General features: G+C 36.3%; 1 protein-coding gene across 1 annotated transcript in view; it reads right to left on the bottom strand.

Annotated features, from left to right (window-relative positions):
* The window catches only part of LOC104525660 (EVI5-like protein), a 72,268-nt gene that overhangs the window by 1,492 nt on the left and 53,703 nt on the right, over positions 1-17,073 (bottom strand). The window lies entirely within an intron of this gene.

Here is a 17,073-nt window from a genome sequence, read left to right as displayed (position 1 = left end):
AATTTTCCAAAGTTCTCCTTCCACCCCCAGAGTATTTAATTTTAAGACTTAATAATGAAGGTACCTAGACCACTAATGACAGATTCCTCCAGGCTATTTACTGCATCTTTAATATCCCCACAAGGATGGTTTATAGTTAGTTTCCTAGAGTGGCCTATTTGTTTTGACAGCACTTTTGACCTTCACATCTTACTGTTACAGCTCCATTCCTTCCCTTCTCACCTAACTTCTCACTTGAGAAAAGTGAAAAAGAAAAATGATTGTCAGCCACGGACAGATATGTTAATGTTTTAATTCAGAATGGACTGTGGAGTGACAAACTATTACAACCATGCATTCAAGCTATTCAAAAGTAAAACCTAAAGCTCTGAATTCTGGCAAGTCTCCTGTTAGTTTAGTGAAAATAACTGCAATTTATAGAAGACATTCCTGGGGTTATTTTATTTTTTTTTTAGAATTTCACTTTTGCTAGCCTTTAGTAGCAACTACCTCAAGGTCAGTTCAACAGTTTAAGAGTATTCAGATAAAAAAATCCTAAGGAGGCAGAAAAACATTAAAAATGCACTACAGAAGCTTCTAGAGTGACATCAGGAAGTTTAAAAAGGGAGATGCACCGAGTGCTATTTTGTAAGCCACTTTTCACAGTAACAGAGACCTAGAAAACAGAAAGAAGAAAAAGCCTGAAGAGCTGCTGTACACAAATAGATTCAGCATTTCAGAAATCTGAAGCAATATACACTTTGATAAATAAAAAGTACATGTAGATCCTTGCTATTGACACTAATAGAAGATTTTACCTGTCCATTTGGGGAAAAAAATCTCTGTACTTACCATGGGCTTGTACAAAGGATTACAATAAAAAAGGGATTGGAAAAAAGATCACAAGAGTCATAATCATGCTAGAAGCCATCAAATCGGATGTTAACAACATGTAAAAGCTCCAGCTTTTAGTGTATATCAAAACAACCCCGTTAGGAATATGGGTACATGCTGTAGATCTAAACCTTGCTTGTAGCTACACGTACTAATGTTATTTGCGTTTTCTTCATATACACACAGGCTGCAGTTGTTTCATGAGAAACTTGCTTATGTAAAGGCAAGCAAAACAAGAACTTTTAAACTTGCACAGTAATTCATGATGTAAGCAAAATCAGCTTATGCCAAATATTAGCTACTAGATAGTAACATGTATCTGGAATAATTTTTACTACCTTTTATACCTAGATACAGAAAGCCTGATACAGAGATTCTTGTGTCCCTAAAAACATCCTGCAATATGATCAGATTAGCTGCCACATGAAGTTTCCAAAACAGCTATCAATTTTAGTCACTAAGAAAATAAAACACAGAAAACCAAAACCAAAACCCAACAATTTCTCTCTACCCTCACCACAGAAAAAAAGCTCTGCTGTACAAGTGACTACAAATTTCAAATTAGAGTAGGAAATCATATGCTTTTGGGTCTGCATAGTTAAGCCATTGGTTCACCAGAAACTATAACGCTGATAATCAATATTAGTTGTTTTGAACATTCAGAGAGCCAAGCCAATGAGCTAAACTGTTTTCCTGAAGACTTCAACATGATACCTTTAGATGACTGTATTTATGTAACATGACAAAATCATGGCTTCATGGTTTAAGGCAGCAGCCTTTCCAAACACCAAATGAGAGTCTGTGGAAAATGCTGTTGGTGAAAAAAAATCATGAATATGCGCAGCCTTTGACAATTTCTAAAGTAAGTCTGGAAAACAGCATGTTGCTATCTATGCATCCTTTCATGAGAATAACAAAAATCTGTGACCTTCCATAAACACTTCTTTTGACCTGCAGCTTTACACTTGTCTGCTCTTTTCCTCAAGTACTCCTCACATCCAAGGGGAACCAGACTGCTGGGAAGAAACGTGAACATCCTGTAGAGAATATATGTGACAAGTCTATCGATGGTTACATAGTTCTATGACTTCTCTGTCTGCTTGAGAAATGGCCATCTCAACCAGAAGCACGGGCAAACACCATAGCATAGCACTGGTTTGTATTATGGGGATCAACAGGCTGGATAGCAACACTGCTGAAAAAGACAGTCAGGGGGTCCTGACACACAGGAGGCTAAACATGGATCAGCAGTGTCCCCAGGCAGTGACAAAGGCTAACAGCACAGTAGGCTGTATTGACAAGGGCATAGCCAGTACATCATGGGAACTGGTTCTCATCTGGCACTTGTTACACTGCATCTGTCCTGTTCTGCACTTGCTACCTCACTCCTTCCTCAGTACAAGATACTCATGAGTAGATTCAGTGGAGAGGCACAAAGACAGTTAAGGAGCAGGAGCTTATGCCTTAAGATGACAGAGAACTGGTTCTTTACTGAAGTGCATGGTGGGAGAAGAGACATTGATCGTAACACAAAACACAAGGTTGTGTTTGAATATGAAGGGGAAAAAACTGCTACAAGGCTAGTTAAGAATTAGGACAGGTTGTTCAGAGACTGTGGACTCTCCATCCTCAGTAGGTTTCAACACCCAACTGACAAAGCCCTAAGCAACCTGCTTTGAATTCAGTGTTGATCCTGTTTTGAGCAGGCAGTTGGACTAGAGGCCTCCCAGAGTCCCTTCCAACCTGAAAGATAGAATACAATTCAATGATGTGTGAAAAGCACGGGCAGTGGTAAGCATACGACTGTTCTTATGGCAGCCATTCTGAGTTTGAGAAATTTAAATACTTCGTACCTGCCAAAATGACACTACACTTGTTAAAAATGTAAGTGCTGTCATTTGAATTCAAATGCCTTTACATTAAAGGTCAGTACATTAATTTATCACAAAACCTGGTCTTCAACAGAATGTTACTTTTATTTTACAATTAGAAATCTGTCACTTTTATCTTGAAAATATTTAAAATAAGTTGTTTTTCAACTGAAGGTACAATCTGATTTGCATCTTTATTTATTTATTTTTTTAAAAAAACATGAACATTGATGAAAGCAATCTTCAAGAAATTAAAAGTATCCAGCAGAATAGGTTGGGAACAGCTGTGCACTATTTTCAGTTTCGTGTAGTTTCAGAGTTGAAGATACTTCAGGGACGCCTCGATCTAATATTTGCTCAGGAGCATTTCTGAAGGAGCCTGTTTATCTGCAATTTCTGTTGCAGCAGAAAGACTTTGTAAGGCTTCTGAAAGCATTTGGAACAACTTGTAGACAGCATGCACTCCAATGCAATCAGATACCAGTGGCTAATGCCAGCTTGCCGCTCAAAAATAGTGGTTTCTTAAAATGCAGAGTTTTGTGCTCTCACATAACTTTACGGTCTTGCAAGTGAGGCTCTGCACTTCTGACAGAAAAAGCAGTATTGTTTTTTTCAAGATGGGAACGTAAGTGTCCTACTGGCTCAGGGCAATCGTCCATCCGCCTAGTAGTCTGACTCCACCAGTGACAACAGGACTCTCGTTTTGTTTTTAAGGAAAAGCATGTGAATATGACCAATTTTTGCCATCCATTCCCTTCATATTCGCAAGCCCCTACCCACTTGTCCAGAAACTGCTGTAGCAGATATGAGAGTGCATCTCTTCCCAGCTGTTTCAGCATCCATTTATAGACCAGCTGTCCATGACGATTTTTTTTTATTTGTTGTCTACCTCCACAGCTTCCTGTAGCAGTCAGTTCCAGAATTTCCTTTATTTGTTTTAAACTAATCTCCTACTTGTTTCAGGAATTGCCCCCAAATTCTAGAAATGCAGGAACAAGTAGTGAAAAGCAGTTCTGCAGTCATGATTCTGAAACTTCCATCACAACACCTCCCTCAGCCTTCTCTCTAAAACAGATGAGCCTTTCCCAAGCCTTTCTAGCCTCTCACAAACACGCAGTGCTCAAGACTACTGACAATTTTAGTTGCCCTTTAACTTCCCTACAGACCTTCTTTAAACTCTCTACATCCATCTTGAGGTGTAGAGACCAGCCCTGCACCAAGGCTTTGTAATGGCAATATAAACCCCTTTATTTTGTTTTTAGTGTACTTTCTATTGATGCCCAACTTCTGTCTTGTCTGTTTTGGCTGCTGCTGCATACTGAGCCAATGATGTCAGAGGACTTCCAGCAACAACTCAAAAATACCTTTTCCAATTTATAACTACCAATTCTGTCTTTGCCATTGTGTAGGTATGGCTTAGATTTTGCAATTGATTCGTGACCTTATTCACACTGAAGCTCATCTGTCACCTTTCTAAGAGAGACTTACTGAGATTCTTGCCATCGGTGTTTTATCTGAACATAGAAGAAGAGCTTAAAGTAGGAAGAAAAGCATTATGCCATGATCTTGTCACTTGTCTAGCCAAACATATCAAGATAATAGTAAATATGACTAAGAACTTGGACCTCCTTCATGTGAAGGGAACTAGAACTCTGTCACCCTGACAACTGACATTCAAATGAACCTTAGCTGTTTCTTACTACTTCAGTTTTGCAAGAATCTCAAATCTGATCACATCTGCCAAAAAAACAAAACAAAACAAACCAACAGGTCTGGTAAACCCACGTTTTGCTTTTAATTCTCAAATTCAGGTCATATTGTCTAGATGACTGCAGCTTCAACCCAGTTTTCGTTACAGCACATTCACATGGTCTTTATGACATTTCAGAGGGTTAATAACATTATGTTACCAAAATGTATGTCATCATTATCCATTCAAAAGCCAGCCAAATCAAGAACAGAATCTTAATAATAATGCTTGCATTTATACACCTTCTTATGCCTTAAAATGAATTAATAATTTTAAAGACAAAATGTATGTCCTACTGGTCAACATATGGAAAGACTTCAATTGTACATACTCTTTAACGGGTAACAGTGTACTTTCACAAATTCAGAAGAGCTGAAAAAAGGCTAACAGTCAGATCCTTGAACCTCAGAATAAACTTTCTTACCTGATGGTGACTGCCTCATCAAGCCAGGCATGAAGGAGAGACAGTAAAGAGAAATTTAGAAGTTTTAGTGCAATTAAAAGGTTCTTCCATGTTAAATCATAGAATACTTTGAATGGTGCTAGTCAGTTGCAAGCAAATTGTATTTTCTAAGCCCCTTTGTTTTTTAAGTAGAGAACATAGGTCAAATTTTCAAGTGGGACTTTGTGAAATAGAGTTCTACTTAAGCTCTGGGAAACATTTTTATGTTGTAACTGGTGAGTTTTTTTAAAGCTAGAAGTTCAGTGGTGGAAAGAAGTCAAACTAAAATGTTACTTTCTGCTCCCTTTAAAAGGCTTCAGTAACTAATTTTGAAATTTACTCAATTCTGAAGTAGTAGAGAAGAGTTTTAACACAGCTTGCTCATAAATATTAAATCTACTCACGGTAGGACAAGCAAGCAATACATAAGTGAGATAAAAATGTGATAAAAATATGACCTCTGCCTTGAGCAAATTAAATTGGTTTTTGGCAGAAGGCAGTATGTTAAATTTTTATTTAAAAAATAAAGTTACTGAATTCTCAGTGCTTTTATTTATAGCAAGAGGAATCTAAAAATCAGAGTTCCCTCTTTATTTGCCTCCACCTTAGTAACAGTAGGAAGTCTTAGTAAGATTTCCTGCTTAAAAACCAAACATGATTCAAAAGAAAACTAGAATGTTGCTGAAAGTATGATCTAACCACGTTTAGCTGAAGAGAAACAAGTCATAAGCATTTTCAAATACCTGCCCCATAATTCAGAAAAACATTGTCAACTTGGCAACATGGAAAGAGAGATTCAGAAATAAAAAAATCTAACCAATTTTAAAAATAAGTTATTATCACATTTAACATGAATAAAAGCAAGTTAATTGGAGTTCTTAAAAATTCCTGGAACTAATGGTCCACAACATCTAATGGGATCTCTTATCATAGGTAACAGTTGACTGCTACTTACTGCTGACCCTCTCCCATTTTGACAAGATCACTCCAGTTTAAGGCATACACAAGTCCACCATTGTTCCTTTTAAAAAGTTCACAGTAACTTCTTTTGGAAAAATGCTTATCTCAGAAAATGAAGTAGTTGCAACATCTCAAACTGAATTAATGGAAAGTACATTATCATTTGGGACACAAATATCAGTCCAGACAAATATTATGTTCAGTAGGTACTACACTGCAGAAGCATTTCTTCACATGCACACAAAAAGACTGAACAATGTTAAGGTTGCAGGCCTTTTCATGCAACTTTTTCACTTCCATTAATGCAAGCAAATCATTAGATATCTTAAGCTCTCTGAAGCCCATTTTTAAATACAGTTGTACTTCCACAGTGAGCCACATTCATACTGAAACCATCGCAACATGAACACTGCACAAATGGAGACATCAAGAGCTAAACGAATAGTTGCAGAAACTAATATTAGCAATCCATCATCTAAAACAGCTCTTAGCAAGCTGAATGGCTGTACAGCTACAATGCAAACAGGGTTTATGAAGTTCCCCAACAGAACCTGCTTCCTTACATGAAAGGGATTCCTAGGCATGCATTGTGACAGAACTGCATCAGAGCATTTTAATGAAAGCCACTGCTTATTGATCTTTGAAAAGTCTGAGATGTAAAAAAACCCTAAGTATGGTTTAGTACATCCTGCAATAAAGAAAAAGTTTAATGTAAAAACAAACCAATTTTAAATACTTTCTTCATTTTTCTCAAGCATGAGACAGTTTCTACTCAAACATGTGGATCCTATGCAAAAGACAGAGGATAGTGTTTTGAGGGCTTCCTGACAACTTTTATAGCTCTCAAGATTATATATAAAATAAGATTATTATGTGTAAAGTAAGTCAACAACACATTAAATATAACAACATTCTTTGTTTAGAAACAGTGACACGTTCTCTAACAAATTTTAAAATAAATTTGAAAAAGATATGTTAAATTAGAAATGTGTTATCATTGTAACTGTACTAGGACAAAGCTCAAAAGTTGTGGCTTTTATTTCAGTGTCAGTGAATTTCCTGTTTCACTTCAGTTAACATTAAGGTTTTTTTTCTAAAGCCAGAGCTATAAATGCAGCCATAATTAGGATTATTGACTTGTAAATATCAGATGCCACACAAGGGTCTTTCTTGGAAATTACTGATGATTCAAGTAGCCCAAACCAACTGGACCAAAAAGATACTGAATCCAAGAGCTCTCATTTACTCAACTTGCTCCTGTTACCCAGTCACTGTTGTCCCTCCTGAGGGAGAAGCCCTAATACCATGGACTCACTGAAAGACAACAGCTAAGAGAGACTGTATGAGCTTCTCTTCCCCGAAATCCATATGAAAAGCTACAAGAGATAGCTACCTCCACATCTCCTACCAAAGCCGTTTGGTTTCTCCAATGCCATATCTGCCCCTAGAGATTTAAAAACTGAATTAGAATACATTTTGTAGACCTCAAAAGATATGCAAGGAACTTCTTAAAAAAGAAAAAGGGGGGATGGGGGAAATGGAATGGGTGGAACCATCTTTTTCCTTTCACTGTGAGGCAGGCATGGAAGAAATCCAAGATATCCTTAGTAGAGAAATTCAGGAAATGGGTTACATTTATTGCTTTCACACAGTTGTCTTTTTTTTTTTAATTTAAAATATTAATATTAAAACTCTTCCAGAACAACTCCGAGTCTTTGCAGATTTCCTAAAAATGTTCTCCTTCAGCTTAAGATTTAACTAATTTTGAAATTGATACAATAGACAATTATATTCTCAAATAGGAAGTGTTACTATGCTGTTCCTTTTACTGCTCTTTTCCCTGAAATTTAATTTCATGTCAAAATTAAGAAAAAAACCAAAACAGTAAATTAGCTAGATTTTGTTGAAATGAAGTTGTTCAGCACATTCTAATGGGTTGTTGAAGAGTCATGGACATAAGGAGGAAAGTGAATACATTTGTAAATGCATTAAAAACTACTACAACACTAACATGGCCAAAAATACTTTCCCCCCTTGTAGTTCACCTAAACTACAAATAATAAAGTTAGCCTGAAGTGTTCTGGGTGGGGATTTGACATAAATTTGGGGTTTAGCTGTCTGGAAGCACCATTACATAGCTTTATGATTTGTCTTTGCTTTTGCCTTCCCCCTACCCCCAAAAGTGATGTTTATAAGGCAGCACTCAAGATTCTAATCAAAGTCTAGTTTAACAAATTAGATTAGTTTAGCAAGATGAAGCAAACTGAAATTGCTGTGTAAAAAAATTCCAGTGCATCAGGTACTGTGACTTAAGAAAGAAGGAAGTGTCTTGATCATGCTTACAAATAACATGCAGTGAGAGCATTTAAAAATCTGTTTTCAAAATTGCTTCCTTTCCTTAGTAGTTAATAAATCACAATTAAACATTTAATTTATCATGGAGGCTTTCTTTTTTTAAGATACAGTTTTGTCTTTGATATCTTTTAAATGTGGAAATTCATTTCATCATCTAAAAATTTTCATCCAGCATTAGTTTCAGTCAAATAAACCAAATGCTGATTTTTAGGGAGTCTAGCAGTGACCTTTGCAATGAAGTTGTTAGTTGGTCCCTGTAGGAGCCAAGCTGCACTCCAGCATACTCAAAGACTGTCTGGGATCCATCTTAGCCCATTTGGCTATTTATTTGAGATTCAGTTTAGCATGACTAAAACAGGAAACCTGCACAATCAACAATGAACCGTGATAAGCATTAATGATTCTAAAATAGTGGAAGATTAGTGGTTTCTATAAAATAGTATTTCTAAAGAATATAAACTATTAAATAGTTCCCGAAAGAAAATTAACTCTGCTTTGTACAAATGAGTTCAGAGCTGTATTTGTTTTCTGCTAGCGTTACCCTATCTGCCCTCCAAACAAATTTATAATGCTCATAAGATAAAAATCAGTTGACAAAAATTCTTAGATGACTTGGTGGACTATTTTGAAGTGTAATAACATGAATTTTGGAGAAAAGTTCATTTGATTTGTTAGGGTTTTTACAACAAGCAGAAAGAAGCAGTTAGAGAAAATTAATTTTATATTACTTTCAGTATGGCAGAAGGGTTCAAAGAAGGCTGATTTGCAGCATAACTTAATGGTAGGAAGACTGCATCTGTCCATATCCAGTTGTCTCCAGGGTCTCATATGCATCTGAACTTCTTGATCAGCACTATCTCAAAACAGTACAACTGATGTTCATAAATCGAATTCAGTCTAATATAGTTGCAGTATGATCTATCTGCATCTATAGTGGCAGTGGATCTATCTATCCACTCGTTACAGTACAACAGAAGCTGATCAGAAGTCAGAGTAAGTAACTCCAGGCTTGATAAGCCTCTTATGGGCCCAAACCAGAACACCACTGAATGATAATATTATATACCTGAACAGACCTAGGCTGCTTTTTTTGTTGCTGCTGTTCTTAAAACATAGAACCCCAAGAAGTGTCCAGACTGAGATTTTTAAATTTTTTTTTGGTCATCTATAGTCAGATTAAAAGCAACAGTCATGAGGTACTACAACATTAGGTGAATCTGCCCCAACACATCATTAACTCTTTGGAATCCAAGCTCATCTATGTGATTAACTACTAAATTCTCCTGTTTAAGGAAAGAAGTACCTTTGTTTTGAAACTCATACTTTTAAAAGGATGACCCAGAGTACCACACTGGTATACAACTTGAAATATTTATCTCAAATTAACTTTGCTGACCATATCACTAGACAGACTCGAAACCACTGCAGTGTGTCAAAAGTGAAAAGCAAAAGAGGAGCAAGAAATTTCCAAGACTGAGTCATTTCAGGCTTCTGGTTTTTTTAACAGCACTTAAATACTCAGCCTCTGTTTTAAACTGCCAGCTTCTGTAAGTCATATTCAGTCTCACAGTAATACAATATGCTTTACAAAATCCCTATAGATGTCAGGAAGTTTAAATGAAATCTATAAAATAGTTTTAATGCATTAAAAGAAAGCTCATCTCCAGTTGTCCTGCTATTTATTCCATATTATTCTGAATGTACTCTTACATTTCCTGACTTAAGTTTTTATAAAAAGTGTTTTTTCAACATTATCAGTTAAAGAGCACTTGAGCCAAAAGGAAATATGATGTTAAATGTCTGTTGTATATCAGTTTTACCATAGACGAGTCTGCTGTATTGTAAACGTGACAAAGATTAAACTAGCAACAAGTGTTCAGACCAGAAGGTTTCCAGTGAATCAGAACAGGAAACCAATAAAGCGATCAATGGGAGGTCATGACTTTTTGATCACTGCACTACATGGTTAAAGAATCTGGTTTTGATCTAGTGCCGTGTAATCAAATTAAACTTTGAAGTTCAGTATCAAATATGCAACTGAAATAGCTAAGGAAGTACTCAACTTTTAAACTATTTTCAAAAGAAATCAGTCTTTGGTAACTGTAAGTCAGATTTTATCTGTTGAGGGAATTTTTCTAAGATCTGACAAGTTTGTTGTAGTGAGATTATATGCAATTCCAAAAAAAGTTCTAAGCTGACTTAGCCCTGGGAAGTTTCTATTAATAGCTAGTTGGTAGGTGGAAGGAAAGTTCCCAGAAACTCTTCCTACAATAAGTTCTAATGAAAGTGTTTCTTTGGAGTGAGGACATGTCAACAAAAATATTTTAAAATAGTGGCATAATCACACCAAACATACTGCAACTATTATATTCAAGGAATTACCTAAATCTCAATGCTCCTTCTTCCTAGAGCATGCATCTATAAATACAAAAGTTACTGAAACCTCAAGCATTAACTAGAACGTACTGGCTGATACAGAGACTGAAAATATACCCATTATGGGCAACAGTTACAGGAAATGAACATTTCACACTTTTACTCTGTCCTTTAAAGCAGGAGTTAAACTCAGCATTTTAAAATGGACTAAGTAACACTTATTTTTGCCTGATTGCAGAAATTGCTTCCATCTGTGCTGGTTGTAATTTTGAGAGCAATAAAAGAATTTTAGGAGGGGCTTCCACCACATTTCCACTGTTTGCTTCACTTATATTTAGATAAATTTACAGAGACATATTGCAAGCTAATACATAGTATTTGTCTCCTGAGCTTGCTTCTAACATAGATGGCACCTGTGTATGGTTGTTAACACAAAACGACATTTTTTGCAAGGAACAACTACTCTGATAAATGCAAACCAGTAGAACCTCGATCCCTCCACTTTTCAATCCCCAAAACTTGATTTACAGGCAGAAACAAGGGATAGACCCTGACATAGCACTAATTAGTACAGCACACAGGTCACACAGCTTCCGTACTCAAAAGAAGAGCATTATTGCCATGATAATTAAATTACTTTATCTATAATCAGCTTACTTGCTTTGGCAATCCAGACAAATGCTAAACAGGGACTTAGTACAGGTAAGTATATCTAGCTAAATTCAGCTCTCTTGCTGCAATCAAGAACTAGAATATTATTATTCAGTGAGACAGATCTGGAGCTTTGACACAGTAGGATGTAGTCAGAAAAAAAAGGGGGGAAATATTTGTAAAGAGAACAATCACTAACCTTCATTTATTTTATCAGTGAATCAAATCTGTCAATAGTGGCAGTGAAACACTTAAAATTCATACCTAAAACTGCTGCCCTCGTGGAGGTGAACAAAGTCATAGCTACTCCATTTGAGGACAGACTACATCACTGTCCTGGTTACACTGTTCACGTTCAGAGGTTTCTTTCACTCTCGTGAGGGATGGTAGATACTCTGATGATGGTGGCGTTACTTGGGGGAAGGGAGAGGAATCGACCTTACCTGATACAAAGATGAAGGTGGAGTTTTGTGGCCAAAGATTTGTGGAATGGAGTACCATCATTATGGAATAAATCCTACCTTTTTGGGCAAGTGTAACATGTCTGTATTAATTACACTCATTCAGTATTAATTTAATTAAACAACTGATGTTCATAAAATATACAGGGATTCCATTGTTCAATAGCACTTCTGCTTGTTGATTGCTTAGTTGAGCCAGACAGTTTCTAAAGCTGGTTGTTTTATTAAGGGCAGGTTAACTAAACTGGAGAAAGTTATTGGAGAATTAAGACTCCCAATCTGTTCAGTCTCACACTTCTGTAACAATCTTGGTATTATCAAGCCTATAGAACATCTCTGACTCTCAAGGACAAGCTGAATTAAAGGAATAAAGCAATTTAGTTTTCTAAAGCATACAGTATATATTTAACTATCCTGTGTAGACAAAGCTGCTACATTAGATTGGGTGTTTGCAAACCACATGACCTCACAAACGCTATCTTATCACATCACAGGTTCCTCAGACTGACCACAACCACTTAAATCAGACTCTGCCAGCACAGAGGCTCTGTAACTTTGACACGTACTAGTAAAGCAACTACATTTTTAGCTGTCCAGCAGCCTTGCAAGAACTTTACTTGTGGGGAGGGAAAAATCTGATGGTCTCTTGTCCAACTGTGCTTGCAAGATACGGCAAAAGAAAAGCACATGATTTATTGTGCTACAAACTTCCACCACAAGTTGAAATGCTTATTTTGTAAATCTTGAGGGCCAACATATTTCCTTTCAGGGACAACATTTCTTATCAAGTAAGAAAACATTTATAGAGTGCCACATATTTTGAAAGCTTTTGTCTAGTAAAACAAACTATCAGAAGGTGTTAATGTGATTCTAGTTAGTATTGAGAAACAAGTGCTTTGCAAGAGTTAATACAGTACTTTTAACAAACACTACAGCTTTAGTGAGAACTATGAAGTGAGAACAATGTAAAAATTGACTGAAATAAATACCACAAAGATTAGCTAGTTTTATGAAAACAAGGAAGTAAAATGACAATTGCCAAGAGATGAACATACATCTGCCTGTACTACATGGAAAGCAAATAGTACAGTTCTTCCAGAAGAAAGAAGGGGGAAGTAAGTTGTCAAGAGACTGAGTGGAAAAGCTTTATATCTAATGATACATTTTACAGGAAGAGTACTGGGCCTTTTTGGACTTGCTGTTCTCTCCTTAGTTCTGATGAAAGAAATCTTACCTGTTTCTGTTTCCAATATATCTACATGCTGATAAATCCGATCTCTCATTCTCATTACCCATATGATCTGATCCACTGCTAGCCATCACCCTATAAATATGCTTTTGGAGGAGAACTTAAAAAAAAGAATTAGTAGGTTGAACTTCAACTGGAATTCACTTTCCCCAGTTAATCCTCCTACCTCCATCATGCAAAGCTATTGTACCACTCATTCATAGCTTTAAAAGTTACTTAAAGATGCGCCTACACTGCAGTCATGACTGCAACACAGCACAGGCACAGCCAAACCAAGGAGCTGGACACCAGCAGGCTAAGCACAGCAGAATGAAGCTCAGTGTTATTTACCCTGCTTCTGAATGTAGTCTAGTGGTGTTTCAGATAAGAGAACAATTGATTTGGTAAGCACTGTATTTGACTCAAAAGAAGCCTCATAATGAAATTAACAGAGGAATGGAATAATGCTTCCTGCTGGTATCCCACCATCAAGCCCAGATGCTATTATTGTGAGAGAAACAGGAGGGAATGTTTCTAGGAATGCTGCTAGAAGCAGCCAACCCATCTTGTGCTACTCCAGTAGGCCACAAGCAGCAGCATCATTTTGTGCTCATCTATGGCCAATTCAAGAGTCATCATTTAACTGCTTGTAAAGATACTCCCTCATCTGCTTGGGGGAGAACTTGGACGAAACTGTGCTGGGGACCAGAACCACTCACTGCACCATACTGATTTATGATTATTAGCTAATAATAAAAAAATCAAGGAGAGAATAATTTGGCAGCTTTTAAACACAGCTTACCTACCATACAAGTTTATGGTATTTAAGACCAAAGGAACTGTTAATATGGTTTAAACTTTCCTCCTGGGTACTATACTGCATTGAATTTTATTTAGGTGTTATATTATGTGGCCTCTGTAAGTGGTTTTTTCAATCCTTCACACTGATGGCTACAGTTTACTTTCCCTTCTCCATTTTAGTTTCAGCAGTGAAAGCCTAGAAAGCTAACCTAAGCTGCAAAATGTATCCTTAATTCAGCCATGTTACCAATTGCTCCTTTGGTCATAACTTATGCATTATTTATCCTCAAAGTAATTACTTAAAGTGTCTTGAATTTTATTTACACAAGCAAAAATCTTTTAAAAGCATAGTATTTAATCTCCAACTTTTATATCTCTTTTCATTAAGCCAATCTTAAAATGTTAGCTCACCAGGAGCAAGATCAGACCATGTGATAACACCTATATCAGAATCTTACTGACTGCATTAGGTTCTTGAAACATAATATCAAATCCATTCCTAGATAAGCTATATGTATATGGGAATGGAAGAGTAGGTAACTACTGGTCACTACTACTTTGAATAGCCCTCAAGTTTTCAGATGCTGAAAATGGAAAATACTTTAAAAAAATCTCCCCTTTTCTGCATTGTCAATATGCAAGAATTTAACTTAAAGTTACTATTATAGCCTTTTAAAAGCCTTAAAAATTATTTCAGCAAAACAATAATGCTCCAGTCATCTGTCTTGTTCGTTTCCATGAGCTATGCTGAAATATTGCTAACAGGGCTGTTTGCTGGTTTTCTAATTGGCACAGTGTGCCACACTAACATCAGGATTTTTGTTTTCATTCAGATACCAAACACATATGCATAAGGTTTGCACATTAGAAAACAATGTCATGCTTGCTTCCTCTCAAAATAGTTGAAGCCATTATTTGTTAAGTACATCTCATGATGGAGGAACAGCTAGGAGAAAACTAGCTCTGTTTTCTCTGACAGTGGTCAATATCAGATGCCTGGGAAATGATGTAACAATAGGCAAATATGAGGTGGTACTTTCCCGGAATGTTCTTCCCAAACCCCAGCAAGTAGCCCGTTTTTCAATTACACATATTACCTCTATGCTCCCCTTCATAAAGCTGTCCCCTAATGCAGATGGCCAATACACAGCAGAATCATAGCCTTATGGAATAATGCTCTGCAATCCCAAATTGTAGAGGCTACTTGCTTTTGTGGACTTGAATACATATTGGGTAGAATTTAGTTTTTAATATGAAAACTGTCATAAGAATTAAGGAAGCCTGCATTTGAAATACTGTAGTAATACAAATAAACGACCGAAATCTCACAGCAAAACAAACTCATTAAAGCATTCCAAGAGACATGGAAATCAGCTAGCAGTATGACAAAGAAACTTTACAAAGTTTCACTTGAAGTACAATTTAAACTTAAGCACTTCAGTCCTAAATCACAAAGTCTGTAAGACTGGAAACCACTTGCTTTTGTCTCCAAAGGTGTCTTGTGGTCTGCCAGTGTAGTTTGTGGGTAAGCATGTCAATTCTAATCTTTTGTACCACTCCTGTAATCTAGGTAACACATACAAGCCTTGCAACATCCAACAGGAAGCAGAGACAGCTGCTGTGTGATATATATAATGTGATTACGTACAGAGGGGTAGTGCATGAAACGCAGAACTTCAGCAGTTTATAAATCATTTAATTCCATTTGGTTTGAATTAAAAGAGTGGCAAACTACAAAGAACCTCCTCCTTTTTTCCCCAGTATGTGATTTACATTGAAACAAGTAACAACTAGTTCAAGATTTATCTTAGTCAGTTTTTCTGAAACATCAAGTTTACTTAATGGAAACTCATAACAGTCCAAGCTTTCGACGTTTTTTTTTTTTCCACATACAGTAACAACTTTTCTTCAGCACTACCTACTGAAGTGGGATACTCTCTTGAATAGTAGAAATGGTTCACAAAAGTTGCTTTCACTTAACATTTCAGTGTCTAATCAAAGGGAACCTGTACGAAATACTAGCGCTCCTTGTGTGGCCTGAGAGCACGTAACCCACAGTAGAAATCTTGCGGTGCCTGTATACTCACGCCAGTTATGTTACAGCAGTTAAAGCACATTAACTGTAAGGTCAAGTGACAGAGTAAAGTCACCAGACCTTATTTCTCTTTTGCCAAAGACAAGGCAACCAAGCTTGTGTATTTACTGACAAGAGTACAACATTGCTTCACAGAAGCTGCAGCTTGTCAGGGCTGAACAATGGAAAAGCATTTTATGTTAAAATCCTACTAAGCTAAAAGTAGTCAAGAGTACTTTAGAGGGTAGTTTTAAGAATGGAAGGAAAATGGAAGAAGAAAGAAAATGTTAGGTGGAAAAATTCCAGTTAATGAAAAGAACAAATGGCAACAGGACACGAATTTCTGAACAGGCAAGCAGAGTATCTCACTATAGTGCACATTAAAAGCTCTGAAAGAAGTTTACGTCATTGCTTCCTGTTTGAATCTGTGACCATCCTCAAAATTTCAGGTTTTCACACTAGTTTCAGCCTCAACAATAAAGCCATAAGGCATAAGCATCTAACAACTTTGTGCCCAATAAAGCTACTCAGCTAATAAGAAGGAAAGGAAGTGCAGCACTAATCTGACACTAAATATACATAACTTTTCACAAATTAGCTATACACCAGCTATTCTTCAAAAGCTGATAGGTTGTGTAAAATATTAAAGTATAGCTGTATGTAAGTTTCTAGGAAATGAACATAAAAATGACTGATACTTATTTACTAAAGTTAAAATTGCAAGTTAATAATAATTGATTTACATGTCTGAACTCTGAGTGAAGTTATGGCTGCACTGAGGAACTTAATAAGTATTAATTCAGCATTTTACATAGTAATGTAAATTATGTTAAATATTTTGATTCCAACCTGTATTTGGTTACTGAAGTTAGTGCAAAGAAAGAGCTACATGTGAGTAGATCTAAGATGGTGTGCATAGAGCAGAAGTCTACAACACAAGTCTTGTTACAATGTTCTCAAAGCTCCAGCTTTTGTCTGTTTGCTCTCCTGAAGTGTTCATCAAATACAATTTTAAGACCTACCATGAAGTAGTCAATATAGAATTCATCTTACCATACTACAGAAGTCCACTGGTTAGGTAAAAGAGGAATCAGACAGGTTATCTTGTTAGAACAAACCAAAAATCCAATACTGTAATTCCATTTATAGTTATTTTACCTTATTTGAAAGGTAAGAAAAAATAATCATTTTTTTTTACATAATTTTACCTTGCAAATTTAATAGCAATGTG

Source organism: Antrostomus carolinensis, unplaced genomic scaffold, assembly GCF_000700745.2.
Source record: "Antrostomus carolinensis isolate BGI_N321 unplaced genomic scaffold, ASM70074v2 scaffold9095, whole genome shotgun sequence".
Classification (NCBI taxonomy): Eukaryota; Metazoa; Chordata; class Aves; order Caprimulgiformes; family Caprimulgidae; genus Antrostomus; species Antrostomus carolinensis.
This window is presented reverse-complemented; position numbering and strand designations above follow the sequence as displayed.